This window comes from Pinus tabuliformis, chromosome 4_2 (assembly GCF_031772625.1).
Source record: "Pinus tabuliformis cultivar Carrire ecotype Pingquan chromosome 4_2, CPIR1, whole genome shotgun sequence".
In the NCBI taxonomy this organism is placed as follows: Eukaryota; Viridiplantae; Streptophyta; class Pinopsida; order Pinales; family Pinaceae; genus Pinus; species Pinus tabuliformis.
The window spans coordinates 402,323,031-402,332,605 of record NC_142304.1 but is presented as its reverse complement, the minus strand read 5'-3'; positions in this window follow the sequence as shown (position 1 = coordinate 402,332,605).

The window sequence follows — 9,575 nt, the reverse complement described above, 5'->3', positions numbered from 1 at the left end:
CAAATGCATAGTTACATGAACTGTATAAGGGCCATATAGGTTGTAAGAAAATACAACTAAGTGCAAGGTTAAAAAATCACAAAAGTAGTGAGGTTCAAGTATGTGACTATAGAGTGACAAGGTAGATTATATAGTTGGAAGTTTTTTCTTAGGTCTCAGTCACAATTGTTCCACCAAAGTTAACCAAATTTGTTGGAATGATTGGTGGAGGTCGTCCCTCATAGGGAGAGAGGAACACCTTTCCAAATAGGGTGTGACACCGACGAGTTTTCAGTTGATTTTTCTAATAGAAACAACTAGTTTGGCGTTTTAGGACAGGTTGGAGGGAGCTTATAATTTTAGTCCATGAAAGGAGAGAATAATGTTGGTTCTAATGGAGAATAACCTATGGGATTTTGTAAACACCCAAGTTACAACTTCTTCAAGTGCTATAACTTTTGCAACCCAAAATTTGAAATAAGTGAAAGCTAGATGTATCATTAGGGATGGGGTGAACGATCATGTGATCCATCACATATCAAGAAAGAATAGTGTCCATGAGGTGTGGGCTACTTTGATGAACCCATATCATAGTGATAATTAGGATAAAAGAATGTTCTTGGTGGAAAAGCCCATGAACACCAAGAAGACTAAATTAAACACAATGGCATCATACAACACTATGATTCAAAAAGTTCAAGATGAGATTGGATATATTGGGGTAGAATTGTTAGATGAGGAGCTTGTAAGGACACCCTTGATATTGTTACAAAAACTTGGGCCACCTTTGTGATAGGTGTTCTAGCATGAGAGAATTTTCCAAATTAGAGTAGACTGTGGGATGACTTCATTCAAAAGGATATCCAGGAGAAAACATTATTAGGTGATAATAGAAGAGTGGAGATGATGAAAATATTACTCATGTCAATCAAAAAATGAGGAGAAAAATTTCAAGAAGCACTGGTGAGAAGTCAACCTCATAACCAAAAAAGAAGAAAGAATTGACTAATGTCAAGTGATTTTCCTGTCAAAAGATAAGACACTATGCCTCATAATGTCCAGAGAGGAAAAGGGGGAAAGGGAATGCAATCAATAATAGCTACATCAACAAAATATCAAGATTATGTTTCCAAGAAGTTTGAAACCAAAATTTCACTTATTTCCTACCTTACCTTAGGCACATTGCCAGTGGGTGCATGACTACTGGATAATTGGGCCACACGAAATATGATAGGGGCACATGAGTTATTTAAAAACCTAATCAAGTGGGACTCATAACTACATGTAGAGTTTTGAGTTGATTCCAAACATGAAGTGAAGGGGGTTGGAACAATGATATTCCATCTTGAGACATGAGGCAGACTAGAAGTAAAGGATGTGTTATGGGTATTAGAACTCAAGCGAAGTTTTCTTTGAGTCTCTATGATTAAGAAGAAGGGATTTTGTATTTCATTACAAGCCGGGCATACTTTGATCACACCCAGTGGATCTAGCTTTGATGAGGGATATGATATAGGAGATAAAGAAATTTGTATAGGCTAAAGGGACATACTATTTAAGCAATGACAAGAAGTAGTGACACAAAATAATGAATGAGAAGCTCCAAAGGTTGAAAAAATCATAGAGAGTCATCCTTTAGGTTCAGGAGGGGAGGATTCATTTATATATTCCTCTAAGAAGGTGTTTTGGTATGAGATGACCTTATAATATGTCCAAGAGAAAAAGGATTCTAGGAATTAGACCAAGGGGAGCAAGACTTTGACGATGTTTCCAGACTAGATGCCAAGGAAGGCTTCCAGTTTAGAGGGAGTAGCTAAGATAGATGCAATTCTAGGATCAAAGTTAGATCCAAGGGGTAGGAAGTAACTCCCTCACTAAGAGAGTGTTGATGTTTGTAGGTCAAGTAAGTACTTCTACAAAGGTGTAAATGCTTAGGCATGCAAGTTGTCACAAATATATTTCCTTACGATACTTGCTCTATTGTTAGCAAGTTACTTTTGTATCTTATCCTAGTTTTTGACTTAGGAAAGAACATTATTATTATGTTGGATAATTGAGCTAATGTAAACTTAGGAAAAGTGGAATATTTACTTTAGTGATTATGGTTTAAATCTCAACCTTTGATCTCAAGTGAGGAAGATCAAATCCCATATTTCGATCGCTTTGGAGATTAAGGTTAGGGATTTAGCTGAATGTAAAGTTATAAAAGAAAATAGAAGGAGAAAGAGAAGACACACCATACAACAACACACAATTGAGAGAGTCATCTCAGTGAGGATTGTGATACTCTAGTTTGTTGGATTTGAGGAAGTGTAGAAGGGTATCCTGGAGATCTATATCAACCAAGGGGATCGAGGACCAATTTAGGGCTTGATATCTTGGATAAGATCCAAAGAATTGTAGAAATTCTGCAAATTCTCTACAAATCTACCTCTAAGACCATGTATAAAATCTGACTGTAGATTAACCTGATAATGCAATATAACCAAAACAAAATACTATAATCTACTTCTACTATCAATTTGCTTTGCGGAAGCTTAAAGATCGAGCTATCGAGCTGAACAATATAACTAGAAGAAGAATCAATGCACAATACTCATGAAAATACTTTGGGGAAAGCCTCAACTAAAAACCCCACTATCTGTATTATCATACAAGGTGGAAATACATAGAGATTATTCAAAGCCTTAGCTCTCACAACTAGCCAGATCTCAGTACAATCCTCACAAATGCTCACAGGCAATCCTGGCTTCTCACAAGTCTTCCTCGCTATCCTCCAAGCTCCTATTTCCTTGCGTTGTTCCTAGTGGATGATTCTCACCTCACCAAGTGGAACACTGCTCTAACACACTATCAGAACTGCGCAATCCTCCAAGGAACTCTACCTTGACTACATGCATTAGTTTCCTTTATAGGAAAACACATGCAACTGATAGTACACTGTCCTTGACATTTAGCTCAACTGGGTCTTTCTCAGAATAGACATGCATGAGTTTCTGATGAGGGAATCTTCAGTTAACTGGAGTACACTGGTTGAGTGCATGCATGCATCAACTGACTGATAACTCACAATTAGTTCCTCAAACAATTTGGAACTAATTTAACTAGACTTAACTCAGTAAACTGAGCTAACTAATTACAACTCAAATATAACTCAATCTTATCTCCTTAATTAAGGGATAATCTCCTTAATTTAAGGGATAACTATTGCATGACTTCAGAAAGACTTCTAACTTGAATTTCTCCAACTAATTAATGAATTAATCAATTATTTCCAAGCAGCTGGTGAGACTAAATTCAATTTTAATTCACAATTTTAATTCAAGGACAAATTAAAATTGGAATTTCTGGATTCTATTTTTATCATTTCTTGTTGCTATTTTCAACACTCCCTCTCAACAAGAAAGGAATTCAATTCGATCCTGATCGTGAACCTTTGGAATGTTATGCATGCAATACTTCTCTCTAGTATTTTTTCTCCAAAAACTCCAGAAACAAAAGAAACATCCAACCTGAATCAGTATGATGCAGTTTTTATCAAAGTCTTTGACTGTTATTGCCTCTGTCAACTGAAAACTTTGCGCTTCTACTGACTCTGCCTTTCTCCACTGTTTTCAATCCTTCTCTATGCTCTTCAGTATCTGACTGCTCTAGCCTCTGTCACTTTGATCTCTGACTGCATCAATCTCACTGATTCCTCTTGCTACTTTGTACTTTGGGCTTCCGTAGCAAGGTACAATCCATGAGATAAAACCTCTCAATGGACCCTGCCCAATTTTAGCCTTCTTGGGACTATTACTTCACATCACCCCCACCTCACACCTGGAATAATGGCTGCATGTGATCCCTCTGCCCACTTGGATCGAGATCCCCCCCCCCAATGGAGGTATCTGCATGAGTGGATCTCTTCACTCAGTCTCCTATCTTCTTCTCCAATTGTGGCTCCTCCACAATTGTCTGAGACTTCTTTTGGGACTGCATGTTGAGAGGTAATTTACTTTCCCTCTCAACCACCAAGTCTCTAACATTTTCCTTGCTCCTCAAGGCTTTGCATGCATCTTGAACCTCAAGAGAATACATGTTCTTGACTTGTGAATCGATCTATTTCACCTGTCTCGTGGTGATGTGTTTAAGGAACACCTTTCCTTTACTGAAGACAACATCGTAGCCTTTGTCCTCCAACATAGCGACTGATACCAAGTTCTTCAATCCAGGAACATACTTCAAATCTGTCAAGGTGATAGGAGCTCCATGCTCCCTCTGAAAAGCAGCCTTGCCCACTCCTGAAACACTATACCTTTTGTCATCACCCATCTCTATGCGCATCTTGAGGTCTTTCTCCTCCAAGGCACTAAATAAACTTTTATCGCCGGTCATGTGGAATGTGATAAGAAATGCAGAAGACAGAAGTTTGGACAAACACACGGGAGCTCACAGGTGCAGATCACCAGGAGCTCCCTTCAGCAAATGCATTCACTTCACTTATTCATTAATCATCAGGAATTAAATAGATACATAGGCAGAAAACAGATTCCTAATTAATAGGAACTGAATGTCAAATAAAGAGGAAATCATAACTAAGTAACCTATTCTCCATTAATTTCTAACATCCCCCCTTAATGGAGAAAGGGATTTTTAAACACACCTAACAAATCAAACTTCAGTCTTCCTAGTGGCTTAGTGAATTGTAGTTCCTGTGTCCTTCTTATTAAAACAACACTAATAATAACACTCAGCCCTGGCTCAGTAAGCACAATATCAGACGCACTTCTAGCTGCATCAGTTAGCGGTTGAACTGCATCTGCCATGAGAACACTAGATGAAAGTTCCAGATACAGTAATGCAGATTCTGGTGTCATAGACAAATTCCTTAACAACCTGCTGCAATGACGCATACAAGAAGCCACCTCAAATTTATCTGCAGCCATTAATACATCGAGCAATGCAGAAGCAGTATTTGTTGTTACTGTTCCACTGTACATGAAGTTCAGTAGCTCCATTAGAGCCGCTTCTTCTGAGGCACTTATACGTAGAGTGACATCTCGTTGTTCGGACTCCCGCATGCCATTTGAAAAAAGTTTGTAAAAGAAAGGACTTTTTGCCGCCAAAATAGCAGAGCTTATATGTATTGTTCTGACTTTCACTATAGTAGAGCAATCCATGCTCCAAGAAGAAGCACCATGACCACAGTCATCAGCACCAGGACTTGAGAGCATTGCTACATTTGTAGAGGATTCTTCAATCATTGCTACTGCTTCTTCATCAGGAATTTCATAAGGTGCTGCATCATCAGTGTCTGGATGACCACTGATCATTATGTGCTCCTCACAACCATCCAGAAACCCGACTGCTTTCTGAGATATCTTTCTTGTCTCGGCCTGTTCTGGAGCCCTGTATCCGGCAGCTCTTGATGCAGCGAACATGGGAACCTGAAACTCTATTTGAATTGGAGGCCGAGTCCAGGCTTTCTTCTCCACCATCGTAGAAATCAGTTCAACTTCTGCACTCATTGTTGATTCTGTCTGCCCTGGAAATTTTCTTATCTTCCAAACTAAGCAGTCAATAGCTGCATTATACTTGGCTCGACCTGTTGTCACCTGGAAATTCGTCTTTGCTGTTTGCTTTGGAACTGGCACCTTCAGAGACACTTTCAAAGCAGGATCCTCTGGTAATGTCAAAATAAAAGCCACATCTTTAAGAGGTGCGGGTAAAAATGGATTGGCTACATACTGTATCATTATTGAAAGCAAGGTCCCACTTTGACGCGTGACCAAACGAACCCTCAAAGGCAATGGAGTAAAACGGGGTTGAAGATGATATTTCAAAACTGTAATAGGATTCTCTGATGCTGGAGTTCGAACATGAAACAAACCCTTTCCTAGAGTACTAACAATTACATCTTTCATGATAGCACTCCTGATGCCAGCTGTACCATCGAGTCTAAATGAAAATTCAGTATCCTTACCACCAGAATCTTTTGGGGAAGTAGTTTTCAAATACAATGTACCCTGAAGTCCAATCTTTTTAAGTACCGACCCTCTAAACTCAGCATGGATCTCCTCAGACATGTATAATAAGGGACCCTTGTTTTCAGAAGCGTTCCCTATGGCCAGAGTTACACCGGGTGGAGTTGCCCCTGGCAGTGATGGTTTCAATGTTGACTGTCCACTCTCCAGCTCCTCAAGGCCTCCAAGCCCTTTGGGTTTAGCTTGCTCAATAGTTGCTCCAAATTCAGATGGATCTAAACCTCCACCGAAGGCGTTATCTAACCCTTCAAATGTCTCAGATAATGTTGCCTCCTCGTTCCCAAACTCAATTCCTCCATATTCTCCTTCAAAACCCTCCACTCCAATGAACATGGACTCTGCTGTCGCATTTGTTGTCAGTTTTGTAACCTCCAACTCAGCAAGGGCAGCTGTGAGATCAGAGGACGATGCATTGTTCTTCTTAAATCCACCAGCAAGTTCATCTGGCTTATTCAGGGTATCACTAACAGCAGACTTATTTGACGCCATCAAGGCTTGCTGAGGCGTACTTTTCACATTCAACTTGTAGAGTCCTCCTATGCGAATACCTGTAGCAATGGGCTTCATCTGATCCAACAAATCTTTAATAATGCAATAAGATTTAAAAAATTCTACCTTGAGGTCCTGATCTGTAATCTTGGACACAGAAATCAGGTTCTTCTTAATGCCAGGAACATACCACACATCAGATATATTCCTGATCTTACCATCAGGCAGAGTAACAAGGACATCTCCATGTCCCTTGATCTCGTACCCACTATTATCTCCAAGATAGACTTTTGCTCCAGTGTTGGATTCTTTAAAATTTTTGAACCATTGCTTTTTACCTGACATATGCGAGGAGGCTCCAGAATCCATGATCCAAATATCTGATTCATCCTCCTCAGTAGCAGTGTCACCCTCGGCCATAAATAGTCTAACATCCAGATTCTGATCTGGGTCTGTATCTGCATCTGCATCTGCCAAATGACCTGCATGCCTTTTCTGATTGTACCTCTCTTGATTTGCCTTCTTCTTGCGACAAAATTTAGCAATATGGCCTATCTTACCACAATAAAAACATTCAGGAGCAGAGTCATTTCTATACGAGGTCATACCTTGTGGTGTCATTTCTGATGTGTTGCCCCTCCTCTGATCAGCCATCGCTCTCCCTTTTGCCTTGAACTTTGTTATCAATGCAAGATCTGGATCTTGAGGCTTGAGAGACGACCTCCTTTCCTCTTCATGTAGCAAAATTCCAGTAAGCTCTTCAAAACTTGGAGGCTTTTCCCTTGCATTCAATCCAGTTATAAACATCTGATAGTCATCTGTCATACCGTTCATGGTGATTGTCACCAGATCATCATTTTCCACGGTTTGACCGATATCAGATAGTTTATCTTTAACTTCCTTTATCCGAGATAAGAATGACGAAACAGACTCATTCTCCTCCATCTTGATTGAGAGGATCTTCTTCCTGAGGAACAAGGTTCGGCTGGTGTTCTTGATTTCATACATGTCTTTGAGAGTTGTCCAAATTTCATTCGCTGTCTTGCAATCCCGAATATGAGGGATGATGCAATCTTTAACTGACAATTTTAGTAGGACCTTTGCCTTCAGTTCCCTTTTCTCCCATTCTTGAGTTGTTGCATTCGTTCCACCATTTGCAACAGTTGGCTTACCTTCATCACCGATGGCAATGCTGTAGGTATTCTGACCTTCAAGCAAAGTCAGAAGCTTAAATTTCCAATTTATGTAATTGGAACCATCCAATTTGCTGCTTTCATTTAAATAATCTGCCATCTGAGAATTCATCTTGAAAAAAAAACAGGTTACCCCAGCAACTTAAAAAAAAAACGAACAACTCTCGATTATCACAACAATCCACCACTACAACACACGAGCTTCTCCGCTCGACCTCCCAACAGCCTCCACGCTCAACCTTCGAGCTCCTTTGCTGCCACAGTCCACCTCTGCTCTTTGGGTTTTCGGCTCTTACTGGTTCCTCCCACCACGACTCACGGTCTATACAGAAGATCGCTCCATGCTGCCACCACAGTTGGCTGGTGCCGTCGGTTCTTCTTCCAAAGAACGCAACTATTCAAATCTGATGGGCTTCAAGCACGACTGGAGCGATTGGGCTGGATCCCACTCTCAACACCACGAGAGTAATCCTCGGCCTTCTCAACAGTCCCGATCGTATGGGCTGGATCCCGAGGAAGTTGCAACGACCTCCTCAACATTCCTGAACTCGTGCCTTCTTACTAATTTCGTAGACATGAAACATGACCCTCCTGACGGCGATCATCCCGTGACCAACTCTACGTCAGTGGAACTCGTCTCTCTGCCGAGGAATCTTTGAACCAGAGAGTGATCAACGGAGGAAATAGCTCACTGCCCTCCAAGCTCTATGCAGGCAACAACTCCTCCGTTCCAGGATCAATCCAGATTGTTCTCGAATTAGCTGGCCTTTTTCCTCGTGGATGGATTCAATCGTGCCTCAATCGATCGGTGCTGCTCAATTGAAATCGCAACGGCATATTAGCGGCAGATCTGGCAGTTCTACGATTTCAATTCTGCAGTGATGAGGGAAAATCATGGAAACCAGAGCGGTGAAATTCGTAGAGATCTCCTCTGGCAATCCGGTAGCGATCCAAAAGAAGGATTCAAATCGAATACCACGATCTGCAAGCTGCAACAGCGAAGAGAATAAGAACAAATAAATCTTGCAAGATTTCACGCCTCTTCCTCGACCTTCGATCTCTTCACACCCAAATCTACAGCTCGACCTTCTTTACGGTAACCCCATCACGCGGCAATGGCCTTTCAATCAGGGCTCAGTGTCGATCTCTCCACCCCCACGCTGGTTGTGTGTGTTCTCTCCACTCAGGGTTACAGGCATTCTTGAGTCGTGTAGCTCTGATACCATGACAAGAAATGCAGAAGACAGAAGTTTGGACAAACACACGGGAGCTCACAAGTGCAGATCACCAGGAGCTCCCTTCAGCAAATGCATTCGCTTCACTTATTCATTAATCATCAGGAATTAAATAGATACATAGGTAGAAAACAGATTCCTAATTAATAGGAACTGAATGTCAAGTAAAGAGGAAATCATAACTAAGTAACCTATTCTCCATTAATTTCTAACAGAATGTGGATCCGCTATTAAGATACCAAAAACAACCCATCATTGATGACACCATGCATGTGATGAGGGTAAAGTCCATTTCGAGCTGAGTGGCCAATGCCTCACCTTCTGATCCTTCCGAGGATCCCTTCTTGGACTTCTTTGATGGGAAATTAGTCACATAGTGTCCCATCTCATGACAATTAAAGCATCTCACTTTAGACTTGTCACCCTTCTTCCCTTCATGAGAAGAATTCGATTTGGAATGGGAAGCCTTTCCCTTCCCTTTCCTTGCCTTACTCGCTAAGACCAGATTTTCTTCATCATCATCCTTGGATGAAGAACCATCTCGTGTGCTCCTCTTGATCTCCTCCTGTATGAGATATGACCACAGTCGTTCCCAATCCGATAGTTTCTCCCTTCCATTCATAGAGTCTTGGTAGCTATTCCAACTCTTTAGA